Raw genomic sequence first — 21,982 nt, forward strand, 5'->3', positions numbered from 1 at the left:
TCGTTCATAGAACCTGTGAGGCCTTGCAACTGGATTCGTCAAATCGTGGTGTGTGTGCCAATGTTCGTATTGGGTATACAGGTTGCGGGTTCATTGTCCTATGTTACTAATTGATCCTGGTCAATGTTATTGGACTGATTTTTGATGTGCAGCATCCAAACATTCACATGGAAGAGCGTTCAGGCATATGGTTTCTGCACCAAGGCTTTGGCGGTGAGGGGTTTCACAGTGGGGACTGCCCAGGTTTCTCTTGAGGATAAAGATTTCAGCTCTCCCATGGTTGAGCACCCGCCACGCATTAAGTTCAAGACGCCAGACAAGACGGCTAGACACATTATGAGTGTAAGCCAAGAGTTATTCGCATCCAGTAATGTTGAAATGGTCACTTGGACAACTTAACATATTCATTACTTGAATATTTCAGATCTTAAACAAAGAGCCAGTCGACAAAGTCCGCATAGAGAGGGAGATTCCTAATTATAGCCTGGATGTATTATTCAACGAGAGTTGTAAGTACCAAGTAAGTGCACTCTCGCCTTAGTATTGTTCATTTATATATCTTCTTTTCTGATTCTATGTACAAACCGCAAGTTCCTAAGAACAAGCGGCAGCAGTCTACACTGGAAGGCATCGTCATAGAAAGGCACAATGCTGGGATCGCTACAACTTGAACGAGGACATATGCAGGAGTCTACACTGGAACGAGGCACCATTGCTATGAGCTTTTGAGTACAGATACAAAGTGTATTACATAGTGCGAGACCCGCAAAAAAAAAATAGTGCGAGGACATATGCTATTTCTATAAGCTGAACACCTGCATCCAAAGGTAGGCTCCATAACATGTGTTTTGAGATCCTGATGTGCACAATCATGTGCTATGCCATTGAGGCCTTGTTTGACATGATAATTACATCCTAATGTGGATCAGCTGTTTGAAGGAAGGAGGCAAAGACGTCTCTTATTTTCCATGGCACCTACTGGACAGAAATGGAGTGTGCTGTTGTAGATGTAACAAGTGATGGGTTACCTGTGAAGGTTACTTGCTGTAGCTGTAGCATTCGCACCACCTTTGGTGTTAGAAGGAGAGTTGTTGCTTCAGCCTAAAGTGGTGTGCGAACCTGTTATGCTGAAGCTGGTATCGTCACATATTCATGTTGGATTTGGTCCGGGCGATTTTAATGTGAAGAATAGAACAATGCCAGTTGCTTGTAAGCCATGTCTGCTGGTGGTTTCCTAATTAAATTTCCACAAGGAGTCGCAGAAATTTTTGTTTCCTGCAATATGAAGGTCCGTCTTGATTGTTGATTAATTTTTTTGTTTCCTGCAATATGAAGTTCCCTTTTTGGTCAGGCCACTTTGTGTTTCTCTTATCCTTTGCTATTGTTTCGTGAGATTTCAAGTTTGGTTGTGCGAACTCCACTATTTCCTATCCCCAGTGCGACAAATTCCTATCATATCAGCTGTCTGGATTTCTGAATCTAAATTCCTAACATTTTTTTTTTCAAAAATGGTCTTTATGTGATTCTTTGCTGATGTGATGCTTAACAGATTCACTGATTTTTGTTCTTCCTATTTTCACTGTATAAATTCACCAAAGAAGAAAGTTTGCAGGACATTATTTTTTTGAAACAAATTTGCAGGTCGGTTTTACTATAGGATATCATTTAGTATTAGCTAAGGAGGACCTCGAGTGAGTAAAATTAAGTAGGAGAAAGAAGCTAGGAAGGATGGAGAAAACTCACAAGCATGTTACGTTTGGATATTTGAACAAGTGGTGTCCAGTTCGTTTGAAGCTAAATAGTTGATAGTAGCAACATGAGAAATAAGTTGGTGCATGTACAGAACAAATTTAACAAATCGGCAGCACTGATGAGTTTACATTCAGTTATTTAAACTATTTAAATTTAATTTTTCCTCACGCTGATTCACTTTTGCAGATTAAGTTTGCCTATTTTTGTGGGGCGTTGAGGTTGTCGCAGCATGGACGCAAATCAGACAAGCGAGGCCTACTTTGTCTGCACCTTCGAATGGACGTGTTGCTGCAGTCACCTTCATCTGTCGTAATTGTAACGATTAAAAATTATAAATGTAAGTTTCCTTACCCATGCTCTCTTTTCTTTTAAAGCACCTCTTCTAGACATGATGTAGCTTTCAATATTCAACTACTGCTAACAGTTTGAAAATCATTTTAGTTGGGCTAGAACTGCAACTGAAAAAATGGTTACTGTAATTTATATGAATTGACAATACTAATTTATCTGTTAGCTTTGCTAGAACCTCTTGCTTTTTCTCTGAATCTAGAACCTCTTGCTTTTGATAGTGCCTCATATGTCATATACTCTGAATATCACTTCGGTAACTTTGTTAATCCGCATCCCTTACGATCAGAGCTCAGAGTTAATTAGTGAGAGCGTCCAGGAACTTATGGAGAAAGTTCAGAGGCTCTGTAGTGATTTTGGACTATCAGCTCAGGTCACCAACAGAATGCATACACAAGTAAATAACTTGATGGTTTTGGCTGAAAGTTTAGGATGTTATTATCCTCGACCTGTTCCAAATCAGGTCCAGGCTCTACAACAAGTCTCATCAGTGGTGCTCCCTCGTTACTGCGAAGAGTCTGATAAGTGAAAGCCTACAGGGAAATATTTCTTCTCAAGTAGCAGAGGCAGAAAAATGCACACTCAGAAACTTACAAAAACGAAGGTAAAGAACACTCTCACTGTCATCTAGATCTCTGCCTCGATGATGAGTTTGCTTGTTACAATGCATCCTCTATTTCAGATCAAATGGCTAGGATTCGTTGCTGAAACTATCAGCTTATTGTATAGTCCAGTGTCATGGTCTGCTCACATCTCTATTTCCAGGTGATGGCTGTTGCAGTTTCATTTGGTTGCTCAGAAGGACCGGGTAACAGGTGATGAAGCTGTTATCTCCTTGTGTTCGCATTTAATCCAGATCATAACTCTGTTTCTGCAGATCTTACATTTGGTAGTCCACAACCATTCAACACTCACATGTCCTTGCGATATTCTACCTCATCGACAGATAGTTAAATTATCTCTGCTTTGGCTCCATCAGGTACATGGACTGATGATGATCTCATGCATGACATACAAGACTAATTTCCAATCCATGCAGATTGAAGAAGAGCAGTATCACGCCATGCATTTCTGGAGGCTTGTTTTACAGTACCTTTTACCTCTCCTAAAAATGGAGAGGTATGATTTCTTCAATGGTTAGGATTAAGCGGCCCGGAAGCCCAGCAAGATGTAAAAAAAAGTGGGGAAAAGTTAAATTTAGTACGTATTTGGCCCAGCCCAGCAATAGACCAAAAGGAAGCAACGCACACAAGCGAGACCGCCGCCGCCACACCAGCGATCGAGGCCGCTGCCGCCACACCAGCGATCCAGGCCGCCGCCACATCAAGCAGGGACGTCGCCACCTCATCCATTCCACTGGCACATCCGCCGGAGAATCCACCGCCTCATCCACTCCGCTGTCACGTCGACCGAGGAGCGAGCCGCCGTCACATCGAGCAGGTTAGTGTGAGCAACCATTGAGGGCGACATCAGACGTCCTTGTGATAACAGTCCATGATCGATGTTATTACAAGCTTTACATGATATGATCTGATAAGCAAGACACCACACGTCCTTCTGATAACAGTCCATGATCGATGTAAAAAACGACAGCTCAACTCCCTCCTGCCTAATTCTTCGGGCAATGAAACTTCATTATTCTCGAAACAGGAAGAGCAGACATAATCAGACAACTAATTTGAATCTATTGTTGTTATTTTCTGAGCAAATAATCTGTCATTTTGTGTGCCGTTAGTGAAATTCTACATGCTGCTCTTTTTTTATTCAGGTACATTGACTGTATGATGATGCTCCTCTCCGGATTCTTGATCATTGATTTTGCATTGGCTAGCTATCTGCGACACGTAAAGTGCAACCGAGATGTAATGAGAACTAGGATGGTTGCAGTTTTGCTATATGTAATAACTAGTAAAATTGCTCGTGCGTTGCACAGGGTGATTGAAATCCACCCCGCGCTACAAACTGTTGTTTTGTCCAAAATTTCGAGCAGTTTCACGATACCTATTTACTTTCTATGTGCTAGAATTTGCTTTTAAATGTTTGAGTAGCATCCATCTCTATAAACTATAGCTGGTTCACACTTTGGCTCATTATGTCATGATCACTCTTTTATTTTAAAGAGGAAAACATTTTAAAATATTATTCAACTTTAGGGTGACCATAAACATGAGGGTGATTTAGATATCAACTACAAGCAAAAGAACAGGAGCATCATGCAATAGAAAATAAATAACAACAGCCAAGAAAATAAGAGTTTATCGATAAAGTAATTTATTGCACATCTCTATAGGCAGCCATATTTTCAAATCAGACTCTTGTTGTTGCTACATATATAGTCAGCTTGCTGATACTAAGAAACCTGCCAACGTATATAAACCGGTGTGGCTTGATTTAAGTGAATAACGTGCGACTAAACTCGTTCAAGCTTCAAACAAACATATCGCTACGTTTTACCGTGTCTTCTGGCATCGAGACCTAGCCTATGGGATACGGGCCGCGCAAGGCTGAGCCGAACGGATCATGGTCCATCAACGTAGAATGAAGGCGTGAACCTGAGGAAACACACACAAGCGACATGCGAATGAAGCCACATTGACGAGGTTGGCTTCTGTCTTTTTTACATTTGAACCGCTTTTTTACTATATGGTGGCAATCTTTGTAATTAAGTTCAAAAAATAGGGGCAAATCCAAACTGACTAACAAAAAGGAGAAACCTTACTTCTTTTATTAGTACGTAAAGAAGAGAAGAGAAGAGAGATATCAAATGTGCGTTGCGATGAGTTGATATTTAATTGACAAAATAATATAGTGATAATTTCACTACTTAAATCCTTTTTTTTTTGAACATTCTAAAGATGCACATCAAACCGATGAGATAAAAGTCACTATTAATCAAATAACTTGCTTTGTGCGAGGGCATGTTCGACAAACTCCAACTCCACGAAATCATGAAATCTCCCTTCTCAGCAGCTTCTTAGGATTGCCGTAGTTACAAATCAGTATTTATCTCCAGTCGTTTTCTGCATTCCGTCCGTTTTGTGGATATCAAATGAAAGAAAAACCAAATAAATAGACTCTTTATGCTCTTTTTTTAGAATGACAAAACATGCATGTAATGATTTGATATACCTGAAACAATCAATATAGCCGACTCATTAGAAATAGGGCCTAAACTCTCCATCTAAAACACAGCAAAAGACAAAAGAAAATTCACGTTGCAGCAATTGTCACACTACACTACCAGAACAAACTCAGGAAAGCAGGGGAACGAGCAGATGAGGAAATTTAACGTCCCTGGTAGTCGGCCGCCAGCCAGGACCACGAGGAAGGATGTGAACAAGTACTCTCTACTTTGCAGGTTGGAGAGTGTTTTATTCAATATTTCTAAATTGGTTTAGCACCATCTAGCAAGCATTTTTCCCCAAAACGATACAGAGGAACAACAAGATGGGAACAACAGAAAGAGCGGAATTGGAAGATGTGGATGAGCTCCTCCGGCGAGCACGTCTGCCTGTGTCGCGAATCCAGGGGCGACAACCACGCCTCCTTGCTGGCCACCACCGCCGATATGTTTTCCGCCGCGTGCGCATGTCCACCGAGGGCCAGGCCGCGCAGAAGTTCATCCAGGCATGCCGCATCAAGCTCGACATTCACCGGGAAGCCCAATCCCACAAGCAAGCATGGGACGCGGCTGTCCTCAATTCCGATTCCCCTTTTGTAATTTTCCTCCGCAATTTCTTTATGAGTAATGAACAGCTATTAGCAGACGGGCTCATAGACATGCTGGGAGCGCTGGGCGGCAGGCGGCCGAGGTTGGACGTTGTCCCCGAGGCTGAGCGACCGGCGCCGGGGCAGAAAATCCTGGCTCAAGGGGTCGCGTTAATTATTGCGGCGGCGGCCGGGAAGGAGCGCAGGGATGCCGTGCCCGCTGTAGCATGTAGGCACGCGGTACCTCCTAGGGAGGAGCTCGCAGCGTCGCGCAGGGAATCAGTGGCGGATCTGGATGCGGGAAAACCGGACGCATCGGCCAAAGGTGAGGGACGACGGGGGCGATATTTTTTTTTTTTCGTGCGGGCGGGGAGACGTGCGGGACGAAACGGTAAGTAACTCACCGGCGGCAGTCTATGTAATTTAGCTTAATTTTAGGGGCAGTAAAAAACGGACGAACAAGAAACCCTTTTGCTTTTATTATTAGGTATAGATTACATGAACTAGTTCTTAGAGCTGAATGTTCTTGGAAGAGTGAGTCTATTTATTTTGCTTAATGTTGTTGCTTCAGTCCGTTCAACAACATACAACTGACTGACGTGAAGTCAAGTCAAAGTTTAGAGTACATCTTCTTTTCCAGTTGATGCAAGTTTCGTGAGTGTAAGTCAGATTACAGATTTGATGGTGAGATCATATCAGTTGAAGCTCTTGACATGGCAGGCTCTTGCGTTCTGATTTCGATTGTCGTCAGGAATGCCACTTTGTTGCCGCACAACATGTTTAGGCCAATCGACCAATTTTAAAATTTGTTGTGAAGTGGCGCCAACGGGCATGCGATCAAGTTTCATCTGAATATTTTATTCACTGAACTCTATATTTGAACTATTTCAAATGTCAGATAAAGAGTACCCACTTTGTTTATGGAATAACAAGATTTCTGAATCAAACAATATACCTAGCTTACTTGCCACATTTCTGAATCAAACCGAATGACAAATTGAATAACACAAGTAGTTCCAAACTGGATTAAAAACAACTAGTACCAAACATTACAAACTAACTTAAACACCGGAGAGAAGCTGACCATAGCAAAAACTCCAATCATGCATGGCCGGGAATACCAGGATTCCGCCTTCGATCTTGCCGTCCCGGGTCTTAAACTTGTGCTTGCGGCTGAGGTCTTCGTCCTTGCCAGGGTAGAAATCAAGGCCCTTCATCATCGTCAAAGGGCCGCAGTCGATCACCTCTTTCACGTACGAAGCGGATCGTACTCTTGCGTGCGCTTCTCTCGTATAGGAGCTTGGAACCGGCGGTGATTCAACGCCCGGTCGAGCTCGGCTGGTCGCCGGGTAGGCAGCACATCGGGCGCCGGCTGTAGAGCAGGGCAATCAGATCAAGTAATAGAGAAATGCCGTTAACACGCACAGTACTTTGCTATAAGCACATATCATCGGATCGGTGTGTCAAATAGCTATTACTACTGGTTACCTAACACAACTACATCAATAAGCACAGACCATGCATTTGCATATTTTAGGCATCTTCTATTTTAAATTTCTTCCTTTCAAACTTGAAATACGCACCAACACTATTGACAAAACCTGGATTATACAAGCGAGCACCACAGAATGACTTCATAAGATGGTTGCCAATCATATTGAATGGAACTAGAATATGGACTGATTGATTGTTATATTCACGGAATTGGTGAGGTGACCTGGAGTTTTATTACACAAGTATGTGTTTTGTCCCATTCCTAGCTGGACATAAAAGTTAGACAAGAATTCTGGAAATATAGCAATTACCCAAGGTGGTCTATCAATATGTGAACAATCAGACTACATTGCATAATCCCCTTGAGATGTTTCTCACAAACACTACAGGAATGGACGCATACGCCGACGGCCAGCTGCCCTCGGCGTAGCCACGCCTGGCCCTCGGCATAGGCTACGCCGACGGCAGCCTTCGGCGTATGGCGTCGGCGTTTAGGTCCCTCGGCATAGACAATATTGCCATCGGCATAGCCCGGCCCTCGGCGTAGCACGCTACGCCGACGGCAAAACCGTCGGCATACAAATTTTAAAAATTTTCATTTTCATTTTTCCAAAAAAAAATTAAAAAAAAAAATCGAAAAAAAAATAATTTTTTTTTATGCCGAGGGCTTTGCCGTCGGCATAGAGTTTTAAATTTTTTAAAATTTTAATTTTTTTACACCATTTTTTTTCTTTTTTTTACTTGTTTATCTTTCACCCTTACACTTTTAACTCTAAGTACACTTAATCCTAGGTCAAATTACAATCATGGTTAAACTTCCCAACCGGTCACCCATCCTCACACTACTCCAACCTCAGCACGCTTAACTTCTTGGTTCCATTCGAATAAGCTTCCCTTAAAGAATTGACACCTTACTGATAATAATAGTCTATCAACGCTATTAACCCTTGCACCGTGATGTCACAACTCTTTATTTTTGAATTCCAAAAAATTACTTAAGTAAACAACAATGAATATGTAAGTAACAATGAATAATAATATTGAATTCAAATAACAATAAAATAATTTTATTTTTTGGTTTTTTTCTATTTAATATGGAATAATTAATATCTTTAAATCGAAAAGCTGAAATTCCACAAATAATATGTCTAAATCGATCGAAAAATGAGAGGAATCTAAATATAACATCCATATCATCATTTGAACCTAAAAATTAGAGTAATCCAAATATGACGTCCAGCTTGCCATCCGGCCAAAACGGCTCCCTCGGGAGATGCGAAATGGCCGTACGGACGCTGCTGGTGCACCGTTCCCCAACATGCTAAACGGAAAAAAATTAGCACATAAAGTGATGTGTTATAGACCTAAAAACATTTTTCGCGGAATTTATTGAGCGACGGAAAGTGTACCCCTAGTTCAAATCCGGTCAGTTTCCAGCGGATTCGGCGGGACACCGCAGAAAGCCGCAGGGATTCCCAGATACCTAGCACACACATATGGCATGTGATATGTGGTGCGTAGGCGGTGTGCTACCACTATGCGGAGGTCTCGTGCAATAATAAAATACGCCTCATGTAGCTGCTTCACAAAAAAACTCGTTTTGGCACCCCGAAAATGAAAAAACCATCGCCCATGGGTCGGATTGGAAATCCGCTCCCTGGGCCATGCCTTCCTTCCCAGGGACCACGCATGTGCCAAATATGGCCTCGTTCCGACAAACTATGCGGTGTCATAGGCCGTTTCCTACTCATTTGCCCTAAAAGCCATAGAACTCCGGACGTGATAGCTCTGTTTGTGAAGGGTTTTCCAAAATAATTGCCGTATCCTAATTCCAATTTTTGGAGTGGTTACTAGGACACATAAAATGACGCCATGCAGCTCCAAGGGATTTTCTAACTTAGTTTAAATTGCCATCCGGCCAAAATGGGCCCCCACGGAGATGCGGTATGGCCGGTACAGGCGCGCTGGTGCACCCGTTCACCATCGCGCTAAACGGAAAAAAATTAGCAGATAAATTGATGTGTTGTAGACCTAAAAATATTTTTCCCGGAATTTATTGAGCGACGGAAAGTGTACCCCTAGTTCAAATCCGGTCACTTTCCAACGGATTCGACGGGACACAAGCAGAAGCCGCAGGGATTTTCAGATAGCTAGCACGCACATATGGCATGTTATATGTGGTGCAGAGGCGGTGTCCTACTAGTACACGGAGGTCTCGCGCAATACAAAAATACGCCCCATGTAGCTGGTTCACAAAAAAACCCGTTTTGGCACCCCGAAAATGAAAAAACCATCATCCATGGGTCGGATTGGAAATCCGCTTCCGGGGCATTGCTTCCCATCCCAGGGACCACGCACGTGCCAAATATGGCCTCGTTTCGACAAATTATGCGGTGTCACGGACCGTTTCCTACTCATTTGCCCTAAAAGCCATAGAACTCCGGACGTGATAGCTCTGTTTGTGAAGGGTTTTCCAAAATAATTGTTTTATCCTAATTCCGTCTTTGGAGTGGTTACTAGGACACATAAAATGACGCAATGCGGCTCCAAGGGATTTTCTAACTTAGTTTAAATTGCCATCCGGCCAAAACGGGCCCCCACCGGAGATGCGGTATGGCCGCACGGGCATGCTATTGCACCCATTCACCATCGTGTTAAACGGAAAAAATTTAGCACATAAAGTGATGAGTTGTAGACCTAAAATCATTTTTCCCAGAATTTATTGAGCGACGGAAAGTGTACCCCTAGTTCAAATCCGGTCACTTTCCAGCGGATTCATCGGGACACAGCAGGAAGCCGCAGGGATTCCCAGATATCTAGCACGCACATATGACATGTGATATGTGGTGCGGAGGCGGTGTCCTACTACTACGCGGAGGTCTCGCGCAATACAAAAATACGCCTCATGTAGCTGGTTCACAAAAAAAACCCGTTTTGGCACCCCGAAAATGAAAAAACCATCGGCCATGGGTCGGATTGGAAATCCGCTTCCGGGGCATTGCTTCCCATCCCAGGGACCACGCACGTGCCAAATATGGCCTCGTTCCGACAAACTATGCGGTGTCACGGACCGTTTCCTTCTCATTTTCCCTAAAAGTCATAGAACTCCGAACTTGATAGCCCTGTTTGTGAAGGGTGTTCCAAAATAACTGCCGTATCCCAATTCCGTCTTTTGGAGTGGTTACTAGGACACATAAAATGACGCCATGCGGCTCCGCGGGATTTTCTGACTTCGTTTAAATCGCCATCCGGCCAAAACGGGAACCCGATGACATATAAGAAAGTGTTTGAATTGTTACTATATTAACATGATATACATGATTCAAATATGCATGATTTTGACATAAACGGATAGAGGATGTTTTTCTGAACATTTTGATACCTTATACGCATTTTTCCGACATCATATGAATTAGTTATGATTTTTACAAAATTAGACAAATTTGACAAATAGTCTACGCCGAGGGTGGCCGTCGGCGTAGCCCTGTCTACGCCTAGGGCCAAACATATGCCGAGGGCTGCCCTCGGCGTAGACTTCGCTACGCCGACGACAACGATACGCCGAGGGGAGACTCGCTGGCTGGCCGTGCCGAGCCATACGCCGACGGCCCCGACATTTGGCCGTCGGCGTATGCCACGGCCCTCGGCGTACGTCGCCATTCCTGTAGTGAAAAGATAAAACAAACATCCTATGATCGTGGGAATACTTCTCATATTGATGTTACAGATTATCAAAGGGTTAACTGTTGAAGAAATTCATCTGTTATCCTTCAAATATGTAGTTCCATGTGTTTTCTATTCAAAAAAAGAGAGGATCAGTCCTCGGCATGCATCCAACAATTTAGGCACATTGTTTACTCCGGTCATTTGCTGGAACTGAGAGGATCAAAGGGATCCACACAGTGATTGATTTCAGGACACCAACACCAACCAACAATTCTTTATCCCCAATCAAGAACTAACCCAGACTGTCGAAAAATTAATTTCCCCAAAAATGACCGAGAATCGAGTGATGGATATACTACCTTCAGAAGGAGAGCGCATCCAGGAGGGCCAGGAGATCATGTTGCAGGTCATTGTATAACGCCGCCCCCGCTTCCAGTGGCTGGTCGGATAGCCCGTACCCTTGCCAGTCCAGATCGATCGCGCCGTTCCCGGCCACGACCAGCATCAAGAAGCACCGGGGGAGGGGGGGAGGTGGAGATCCAGCTAAGCCTGCCGGGGTTACGGGTCGCGGCGGCTATGTCGCCGAAGATGTGACAGCCTACGATCACCCATCCAACGAGATGTACGAGGGTTAGGGGTAGGCCGGTGTCGTCCAGCCTACCAAACGATGGTACGTGTGCCGGCTCGCCGGGCATGTCTCGTTGGGCCGGGGCCCGGTTACGGCCTCTTTTTGTTTTCGTGCAAAAATTGGCACAGGTATGTATCATACCTCTGAGGTTTTGAAGAGTGGTATGAATTGTTTTTGACCTTTGGATGGACGAAAATAGAGGGTTATTATTTATTTGAGGGTACCTTAAAAGAACTCTTTCTGGAGCTACCTACGTTTGGTCCTATTGCTGTTGATTGGCCCTCGTGTATATAAACATAGTATGTAGGATCAATTTGACCTTAGTAGTTATTACCCTGTGTAATATATTTCTCTATAGTCTCCATCGCAGATAACCACATATCAATCTAACATCTTTTGTTTTCTAAACTTTCATTTTCATCGATTCGTATTGCAAGACATCATATAATGTTGGCATTTTATCACCCCGAAAGTAGCAAGCAGGGCCCCAAAATCTTAATGTTATGTTTAAGAGTACATGGTTGTTCTCTCAACCCACTATGAAGTGTTGTATAAAACATTCATCAATGAAAAAGAACGTTCTATAAAAGTTCATCAATGAAAAAGACGGGGACCACGGGCCATGGTCGGAAAGGAGAAGCGATGGAAAAAATCAAGTTTGAGTAATCCAAATTATATGTTCATTTATTCTTATTTTTTTTCTTTTTACATGAACCATGTTTACATGTGCAGCACGAAATCTAACGTTGTATATGATGCCCCCCATAGGGGGCCTCACAGCGATCTGAGCTTCCCAGCCATCGGATCTTCCTCGCGACGAATCTTGGCCGTTCATTTTTTACCGTGTCATATAAAATGGAGCAGCTTACGGTGGAAACCCTAGCCGCTTTTCCCTACTCCCCGCGCGGCTGCTTCGCCTCCTCCCGTGGCCGCTAGCGCCGCCTCGCTTCGCTCCTCCCCTGTCAGCCTCCTCAACAATCGCGTCCCGGCGCCTTGGCAGTGCCCGCGCCGCCGCAGCCTGGCAGAGCTCCTCCCCATCCCTTCCCGTCTTACTTGTGCACATGGCAGCAGCAGCTCACCATGGGCCTATGCAGCCTTGGGAAGAGGAGGAGGCGGAGGCTGAAGTGGAGGAGCTGGAGTGGGGAGCGGAAGATCGCCTCCGAGAAGGCCCTCTCCATCATCCTCCGGTGTGGGGTCCTCAAGGCCGTCCTCGACGAGCGTGAGACGATCAAGGTCAGCTGCCGCCTCCTCCCTCGCACGTCCTCGGGGCCCTACACGAGCACAGCCCGGGATCCACCTCAAGGCACGTCCTCCTCTGTTTCCCTCTCACTGCTACCTCCATTGCTAAGGTACAAGGTGTTTGATTTCTGTGATGATTCATACAGATCTCCAATTTTTTTGGTCTGAGTTCTCTCTGGTGATTGATGTTACAATGAAAAGATGGTTGATGTCTTCTTCCCTCTCTTGCAAGTACTCACTCCTCTCTTCCAGTGCTCACTACATGCATCTTTTGCTTGTGCATATTATTTTTAATCAATGCATGTGAGGTGTTCGATGAAAATCCAAGCAGGCTATGGGGGAATTAATTTTTTTATTTATGCTCCGTTATCTGCTGGGTAATTTCTTTCTGAATGTAGCTATGATGTGTGACATTCCTGTGCAAGCTATATATGGATTAGACTGATTGATTTAGTTTGTGGTACAGTTTGTATTTTAAATAGCTGGAGAATTTTACCGATGATCTTTGCCCTGATAGTAGACGTTCATGTATCTCTTTCAAAGCTTTCACATTTATTTGATAGCTGTGATCAGTCTGGAAGAGATATCATGCCAACATTGATGTTCTCCAACTTTAAAGTTCATTTGTAGTATGGACGTGACAAAAAGTGTGACTTGAGTACCAAAGAAATGAATTCTTCGGCGAGCAGCTGCACTGCATATCTATTTACTGGTTCACATCATGTCACACGAATATCAAGACATATGGCCCATGTTTAGGTTTTGTCATATCGTATTTCAGGAGGATGTAGATTGTGCCTACAAACTGGCATATAGTGGCTTAAAAGTGCACTGTCGTTTTTTTCCTGATATTTGATACGGATATCTTCACTCGATTGGTTTTTCTAAATCAGCTGTTGGAAATTGCAGTGTCTATCAAGGTTGGTGATGCGTTTGCGACATATTGGAATGCTCCAATAGATCTGGTTTGGCAAGCAATATTCGTTACGACTCGTATTTATTTACTAGGTAATTTTCGTGTAGTAATTTGATTAAACTATAGGTGACTCCATCATACTTGCATATGTGTTTCAGTTGTTTTTCGTTACCTTTCGTACTTATTGTTTTATGCAAATACTTAGTTTATATTATTATGATTGATTGTCTCCAATTTTTCCTAGGTATAAGAGAAGCGTATCCTATGCCCGGTCATCATCCTCGCGTTAATCTCATCTCTCTCTCTCAGCTCATTGTTGTTGTTCTTCTTACTGCAACTCATTCACGACATGATGCAACTGGAGCATTGTCACAGCCATTGGACGAGCAGGGAGGCACAACTATCGTTGCTAAAATTAGTGGTACAGCCGTGAGGGACTGGCACGCCTCAACTTCCAGTTCATGCATAGCCGTCGTTGTTTGCACCCTTACTTGCAGATTGTTCTCTTTAGCCCTTGCTTGATTGTCCTGCTATTTTCTAGAATGTTTTAGCAAGTTTTAGTGATGCCTGCCTTAATGGGTTCGCATGATGGGGTTAATCTGCTATGGATTTTCATGTTACGATTAATAAGATTTATGGATGTATTAATTCTGGTCCCTAGATGTACGAATTTAGCAAATTATTTGGCTTCAAAAAGTGGATTTATGCAGGGGTTGTTGTATGGATGTGATGTAAATCTGGGTATCCGTATATGTATGTTGGTTAACTTATTGTTTTTTTGAGGGTTGCTGTTTAGAGATAGAAGATTCCTTTAATTAGGTATGATGGATATGAAGTGGTTTATATAGTGACGAGGGTCTAAACTGAATCCGTGTATTGTTCTCAGGTTATTCCAGCATGACTTGGTTACTTGCCTATAAAATACGACAAGATTGAAGCAAAGCTTGTACATGATCAGCTTTGTCCAATAGCTGAACGGTATCTGTTCTCTTCTCTTTGCATCACAGCAACATTCATGTTCTTTTTACAGTTTATAAAATTTGTATTTATGTGCAGATCGGACCCACAATTTCTTTGACCTCATAGTTAGTATTTTCCCAAAATAGTTTCTATATTTGGCAAGGTAATTTCTTACTTATGTGCTTATATGTATTGCTGAATGAAACACTGACATAGAAACATTTTGTTTTGATGTGTGAATTTATGTGGTAGTGGCGGAATATTTTTGCTAGCAGTCCATCTTGATATATTTAAACGTGAGTTTGTGGTGCCTGCTAATTAATTATTTGATCTAGAAGTTAGTTGGCTACCAATTGTTCTACACAGATTTGTTTCATACCAGGTTCTTTTGTTTATGCCTACATGGTTGCCTTTGATGGTTTGCTAGGACAGTGTGTAGTGTGGTGCACTTAAGTTAGGTTCTGGCCAGATTGAATTTCTGGCTTGATGTAGTGTGGTGTAGTTCTTCGACATGAACAAACTTGACACTATCAAAGCCTAGGACAACTACAGAAAAATAGGAAATTGTTCTGTGAGAATCAATCAGCCTACATGGAGAATTCTCGCTACAAACTTTGGCAAGGTAATTTTCTCATAATGAAAAGCTTATATGGTTCTTCGATCTAAATAATCTGAGAGCCCTTGATTCTTTTTCAGGACAAGAGAGGTGGATGTGTTCACTAGGAGGCTTTTAGATATTCCATCAAAGATGATGCAACTAAATAAGAAAGAAGTACTGTACATCTTACTTTAGGTTCCATTCACCGGTAAAATTATATAAGGCGATCATATGTTGTTACTTATTGTTTCCAGAAAACGTGTTTTCGTCTGCTTTTTGCTAACCTCTTCTATTGCTAGAGGTATCATATCTGCTATGTGGCGTCTGATGGTACTGGTAAAATTGACCTTCGGTTCTTTGAAATTGATCTGGATAATATTCCACTATTCCTTCTTTCTAATGATTTTGATTCCTACTTACAGAACTACGATCCGAATATGTATTGTTTTTCACTTCAATTTGATTATGCTACTTTGTCTTTCCTTCCATCAGCATTGTATACTCAGGTCGAAACATTTTTTCTTTCAAGTATATTGTGAAAACATTGGCGAGTTAAGACTAGAAATTAAACCTGAAACCTTAACAACACATGTGCTTGTGCTTTATGTACTCGGTTCCTTATTTCTTACGGGTTACTTGTCTTCTCTGTCAGCTTGGTCTGCCTATTGTTGATGGTCCGAGCACTCTGTCTGCCCCATCTACTATGCCTTCGAGAGTTAAAACCAGGTTGCTTTCATATTTTGTTTCGAGATTGTTTGATCGTTTGGTCGACATAAGATCAAGAATGGACCTAAGTATTCCAAACTGGCATCCTTCCCTAAACTCAATGAACTAATTGAGAAATCTTCCCTGCCTAGGTGTGCCCTTAATGAATTGATCCGTTGTCGGCTATAGCGAGATCTGGGTCCTTGGTTTTTCCAAGGAAAACCTGATTGAGCATGTAACATGAACATGAACGGCAGTTCCGTAGGACACCCACACTCGATGAAATGGATACCCCTTGCTCATCTCATTCAAGTTATGAGCACACAGTAGGATTTATGCATTTCACATACTGTCAGCTGTTCTGTACTGATGTGTCTTAAATTTCCTGTTCCCAAGACAACTTTCAGAATTAGCTGATCCAGTTCGAGCTCCTGTGATCAAACCAAAGTATATTATGGCATTCTTCCTATCAATATGTATATAGAAAAGCTATTTTACACACCTTATGTGACCGCGCTCGGCATTCCAATTGCTTTTACATAAACATTTTGTCATTGCAATGCGGCTATAAACTTTACTCTGTTTTACTTTTTTCACATGTGTACATTTTTAGTTATCTACATACAAGCTATTGCGTTATTGCTGCATTGGTAACTTTGCTTTAGCTGAAAAAAGGATAGCAAAGTATATTCCATTCCGTTGAGCAGAAGAGAGCATATTGTTACTGTTTTACTTGCATGACTAAGCCTGGGCAACAGAGAACAACACGGACCACTGTAACAGTTCTATTGTTTGCTGTTGAACTTTATACTCTACAGTTTACACAACTTAGTTCTCCTTTATCTGACCAGTTATAGTAGATAGGTTCCTACTGATGCATAACATATTTGCTAATGCAGACTTGCTACCCTTGGAATGCTGCGGAAACAAGCACACAAGGATTGCTACTGTGTTCTCTATACAATCAATACTGATTGCTGATTTCTTTCTTGATGAGATGAGCAACCCACTTGGTTCATCAAAACTGATTTTGACGTTTCCAAGTTGTATGTACCAAAGAAGACTGGAAGCCGTTGATCCTTCTGGACACTATCCTGACCCTTGGTTCTCTGCAGTGTCAACTGAATGTAGTAGTGTTTCCAGGGTCCTGACAGATTATTGCTTCCCTTCTCTGTTACCATAGTAGTGTTCATTAAATAGATATATTTCTACTCATGGAAGATCTGAGTAAACTATGTGTTTTGTTCATATATTTAGTTTACTACTGCAGATTGTTGGTTGCTCTTTGTCCCTTTCTTGCGAAACTCATACCAGCTCATTTTTTAGATGGAAAAGTAGTTGGTAGTAGATAATTAATGTCACCCTTCTGCTGCTAAACGCTTTTTGTATTTTTAGGAAGCATAAGTGATGTTCTTATGATTTTCTATTTTATATCCTGGCAATGACATCGATGAAGTTGGTTCATAATGGTGTTATTCGTCGATTTATAGACCCTTCTATATTTTCAATAAAGGTTGTATAGAGATTCATAGCTAGCTGCATAAGCATAATTCAGTAAGAATTTATCTATTTTCCCTGGAACACTACTGTCCAGCATATACGTGTATTTGCTGATTCTAACAAAGATGCATGCTGATCTCTGAAAAGTACAGTATGTATCTTTAATCTTAGAACTGTTGCTGTGTAGCTTGAGTAGCTGGTTGATTTAGGTTTGTACATCTTTGTAACTGAAACTAATTTACATCTGCATCTTATTAAGTTAGGCCAACTGCCATTTCTTTGATTATATTGTGTAACCCCTGATTTGCCACCCTCCTTTGTAAAAAAGGGCTTTACCAACGTGTGAATATCCACAGATATGTCTAGAAAATTGGAGTATGTGGTTCAGATTAAGTGAGTTCCTTGAATGAAACCTCTTGCCTCAGTAAAAGGTCTGATTTGCTACAGGAATAATGTGAAATGAAGTCATATATCCGCTGGAATAAAATAGGTGTACCTGTTTTTGTTTTTGTTTTTTCAGTACCATTTCACTTCAGTTAGCTGAAAGACAATACGATGAGCAAGCTTTCTACCATTTGATTCTGTAATTTTTCGTGTCAATGAGGTGACCGAGCGAACACACTCAGGTTCTTTGTACTTCGTTATTTACTCAGTTTTTTTAATGTAGTCAAGTTCTCACATGTCATAAATCCTTTTATATCCATTTTTCTGCAAGGAATGTATGTATTTCCATTGGACGCATTTGGTTTTCTCTTGATAACATTCAATCATTAATGATTTGGCCATTTTTTTGATGTGAAAGCACATGTTCATTTCTTATCTGTAACTAAACACTGCCTCCTGTAGATTTTCGTGTTTGTAATTTCTGGAAATCTGTGTTATCGTCAACTATGCTATTGGTGTGTATATTTTCATGGTTTAATCAACATGAAGAATACCACTCGAGGAAACAACATGATCCAGTGATATAATCCTTTCGAACTCGGACACAGCACTACCCAGTAGAGAAGCAGCAAATTAAGAAGCAGTGAACATGATGCTAAATATTGTAGCCTGGCAAGATCTTTGGAATAAATATTGTTAGCTTGAAAGAAACAACAAAGAATTTATGACATTAGCGTAATCTGCTTCAGGTGTGGGCAGGCTGAACTCTTTTGAAATGCAAGCACGAGAGTTCTTTGGGATATACCACCACTACATCCGAGAACATCCGCTGCCGATGTCCTTGATCATAAGATTATCCCCAGAAATGAAGGATCAATTGCAGTTTCTACTATGCAATCTATTTGGAAGCTACACACATGGTGTATTGCAGTACCAACTGAGTTCCAATTCGTTTCCGAAGGCGGCCTAAACTATCTGTGGTTTAATATCAATTTGGATGTCGCCTTAAAGGATCTGGTACAGTGTCAAGGGGTAATTATCTGGTGGCAAGCTGCATGCAGTATTCAGGTATCACAAGACATGTTGTAGCTGAAACTCTTGCATGTAGAGATGCAATTTTGCTAGCTATGTGGAGGAACTATCAACGAGGAACTACCCAATAACAGTCCAGACAAGGATGGGAGGTCGAAGGAGGCCAGGTCTTGCTCGAGATGGAAATGATCGTCTCAAACGTTCGGGATTTTGTTTATCTTCTCGTATCATGAAGGCTGAAGGAAACACCATCATTTGAAAAGCTTTGCAACCATGCTACAAGTATTAAAGCTTTCTTAGATTGATGGTTTAGGTTAACTTTATTTAGTTATTTAGGATCAACTAAGATATTCAGGAAATGTTATACTTCCATTAAAAATTGATTTATGGTGCTTTTGTGCTTGGTATATTCTCCTACTATTTTTCTTTTATTGTATCTATTATACCTCTAGATTGATTATAGTTCTAACAGTGGCTGCTCTCGAGTTATGTGGAAATTTTGCTGAGTTTCACTTGTTTTCCTACTATTTACATTTTTTTGGCAAGTTTGTCCCAAAGTGGAAGGCCTGTGGCCTAAACCGCCCCTGATTTTAATCTGTTATGTTGCTGCTGGATTTATGTATTTCCTTTGATTGTTTGTATTGAGGACTGCTATTTTCAATGTTTTTTGTGCACCAAGCATGATTTAGAAAAAAAGATTGAACATCTTGCCCCACATCTTCTATTTCCTCATTGACCCTGTGGTTCGGAGTTGTTGTCTTGAGCCGATTGAGAATGAGGATGAGCTATTCCTAAACTTAGAATCAAGATCATCTCCCTAAAATTCATTGTGCACTCCTTAAGTACCAGTAGGGTTGCTTATAGGCTATTTGACTCGGCTATTTTATATCTTATGACACACCATGTGTTATCACCCCTGTTTAAGAAGTTTCCTTTGTTCTTTCTACAAAAGGCCAAGGTCCACCCCAGTTTTTTAATAGTGTTATTATACAAAATATAAACACAGGCGAGAGCCACGGGGTGCACACCTCTAAATTGCATATCAAACTTGGGTCTTGACGCTGCGACCATCCATTTGGTTTGGAGAGTGGATTTTGTACACCCACGCATGGGTGTGGGTGTTTCCGGCACCGTCCATTGTGCTTTGAGATTCGGATAAAAAGAGGAGAGAGAAAGGAATCTTTCCATCTACCATGGTGGGCACGAATCTCAAGGAATAAATGGACGGTGATGGAAACACCCACACCCATGCGTGGGTGTACAAAAGTATTTCCCATTTGGTAAAACCTAAAAAATATATTACTTTTTGTATATAATCGTTTAATTGACTCAAGATTAATGGGTCGTGCGCCAAGGCGCACATATAAATCTAGTGAGCATGAAGCCCGAGGCAGGAAACAGAGCAGCCCACTACAATCAGCAGCGAGCACCCCCGTACCACCCAGCGTAGAAAGAGATAACAGGCTGCACGCATCTTAGCACAACAAATCCATCGGCTGACAACATGACTGGGACTTAATAAAAATCAGGCGTTTGATTTTTAGCAAAACCTTTTTTTATCCAGGGTTAGGGCGCAATCCCTACGTCATGCTCGTCTGATCTCCTTGATGATGAATAACTTACACGGGAAGCTGAGACTCCCTCTTCCAATGCCTCCCTACAGCTTTTTTTCTCCTCCTTTCTCCAAGCCTAAACTTCTCTACAGCGCGAGGCCCTTCTTTTATATCACAAGGGGTGGTACAGGGACCGCGCGCATGTCGAACGCATGTTGTCAAAGCTGCATTTTGAGAGTGGGTCCCGTGATGAGATGCCATCGATCCGTTTTGTCCTTCCACGGCAGACTACGCCAGGGCGCACCAGTGATCCTTTTGGGCCACCGAAGATCTCGCAGAGATATGACGCATGCACTCCCGGGACGGGTCAACCGGCCCCGACCGAGATTGCCTATCCCGACGGGTTGTCTCCTAACAGAGACGCTCTAGCTCGCGGGGATCCTGGGTCTCGACGCTTTTATTGGCCTTCTTTTTTCGAGGGTCCTGCTTGAGTACCTTGAAGATGTATATCTTGTAGGACTCTAGGGCTTCTTAGGTCTTCATCGCCTCGTGGCGCGTTCCTGATCAGCGGGTCATCCTTGCCCCCGTTGCACAATTCAACAGGATCCCGGTTGCCGTGACGTTGACAAAATGTGCAAGACGGCTTACTCGTCAAATAGCGTTTTATTTCTAGGGAAGACGGTCTCAATCGGCCGAAAAACAACGGAGTCATGAATTTGTTTTTCAAGGAAGACAAATTTTCTTTGTTCCGCAACACGAACATGTTAGAAATATGCATGAATATTAGATAAATAGAAGTTGGGAAATTGATAGTCAGGTCAATAAGGCGACTAAAATCTTGGTATTTGCATCATCATCAATGTTCGATCTAACATATTTAGAGAGTAAATTTTGTACATCCACGCGTGGGGGTGTTAGGCGACTAAAATCTTGGTATTTGCATCATCATCAATGTTCGATCTAACATATTTAGAGAGTAGATTTTGTACATCCACGCGTGGGGTATAAGGCGACTAAAATCTTGGTATTTGCACCATCATCAATGTTCTATCTAACATATTTAGAGAGTAAATTTTGTACATCCATGGAGTGTAAGGCGACTAAAATCTTTTGTATTTGCACCATCATCAATATTCGATTTAACATATTTAGAGAGTAGATTTTGTACATCCACACGTAGGGTGTAAGGCGCTAAAATCTTGGTATTTGCACCATCATCAATGTTCGATCTAACATATTTAGAGAGTAGATTTTGTACATCCACGCGTGAGGTGTAAGACGACTAAAATCTTGGTATTTGCACCATCATCAATCTTCGATCTAACATATTTAGAAAGTAGATTTTGTACATTCATCGCGTGGGATGTGGGTGTTTCCGTCGCAATCAAACGACCTAGATTTACTTCTAGATTCGTGCTTTTGCAGAATTATTATTATATAACGAAATTCCTTGTTCCTCTCCCGTCGCGAACATTTTGAGAAAAATCAAAATAGGGATC

The 21,982-nt window shown here is 42.0% G+C and overlaps 1 long non-coding RNA gene across 2 annotated transcripts; it reads left to right on the forward strand.

Annotated features, from left to right (window-relative positions):
* The first annotated feature begins 312 nt into the window (after positions 1-312).
* On the forward strand, positions 313-3,307 carry LOC124654742. Of its 2 annotated transcripts, XR_006988448.1 has the most exons (8): positions 313-342; positions 425-520; positions 592-827; positions 930-1,288; positions 1,939-2,089; positions 2,390-2,704; positions 2,866-2,915; positions 3,080-3,307. It is a non-coding gene; the product is annotated as an uncharacterized LOC124654742 (long non-coding RNA). The 2 variants fall into 2 exon arrangements; XR_006988447.1 differs by having other exon boundaries at positions 2,866-3,307.
* Positions 3,308-21,982: the final 18,675 nt, after the last annotated feature.

Source organism: Lolium rigidum, chromosome 5, assembly GCF_022539505.1.
Source record: "Lolium rigidum isolate FL_2022 chromosome 5, APGP_CSIRO_Lrig_0.1, whole genome shotgun sequence".
Taxonomy (NCBI): Eukaryota; Viridiplantae; Streptophyta; class Magnoliopsida; order Poales; family Poaceae; genus Lolium; species Lolium rigidum.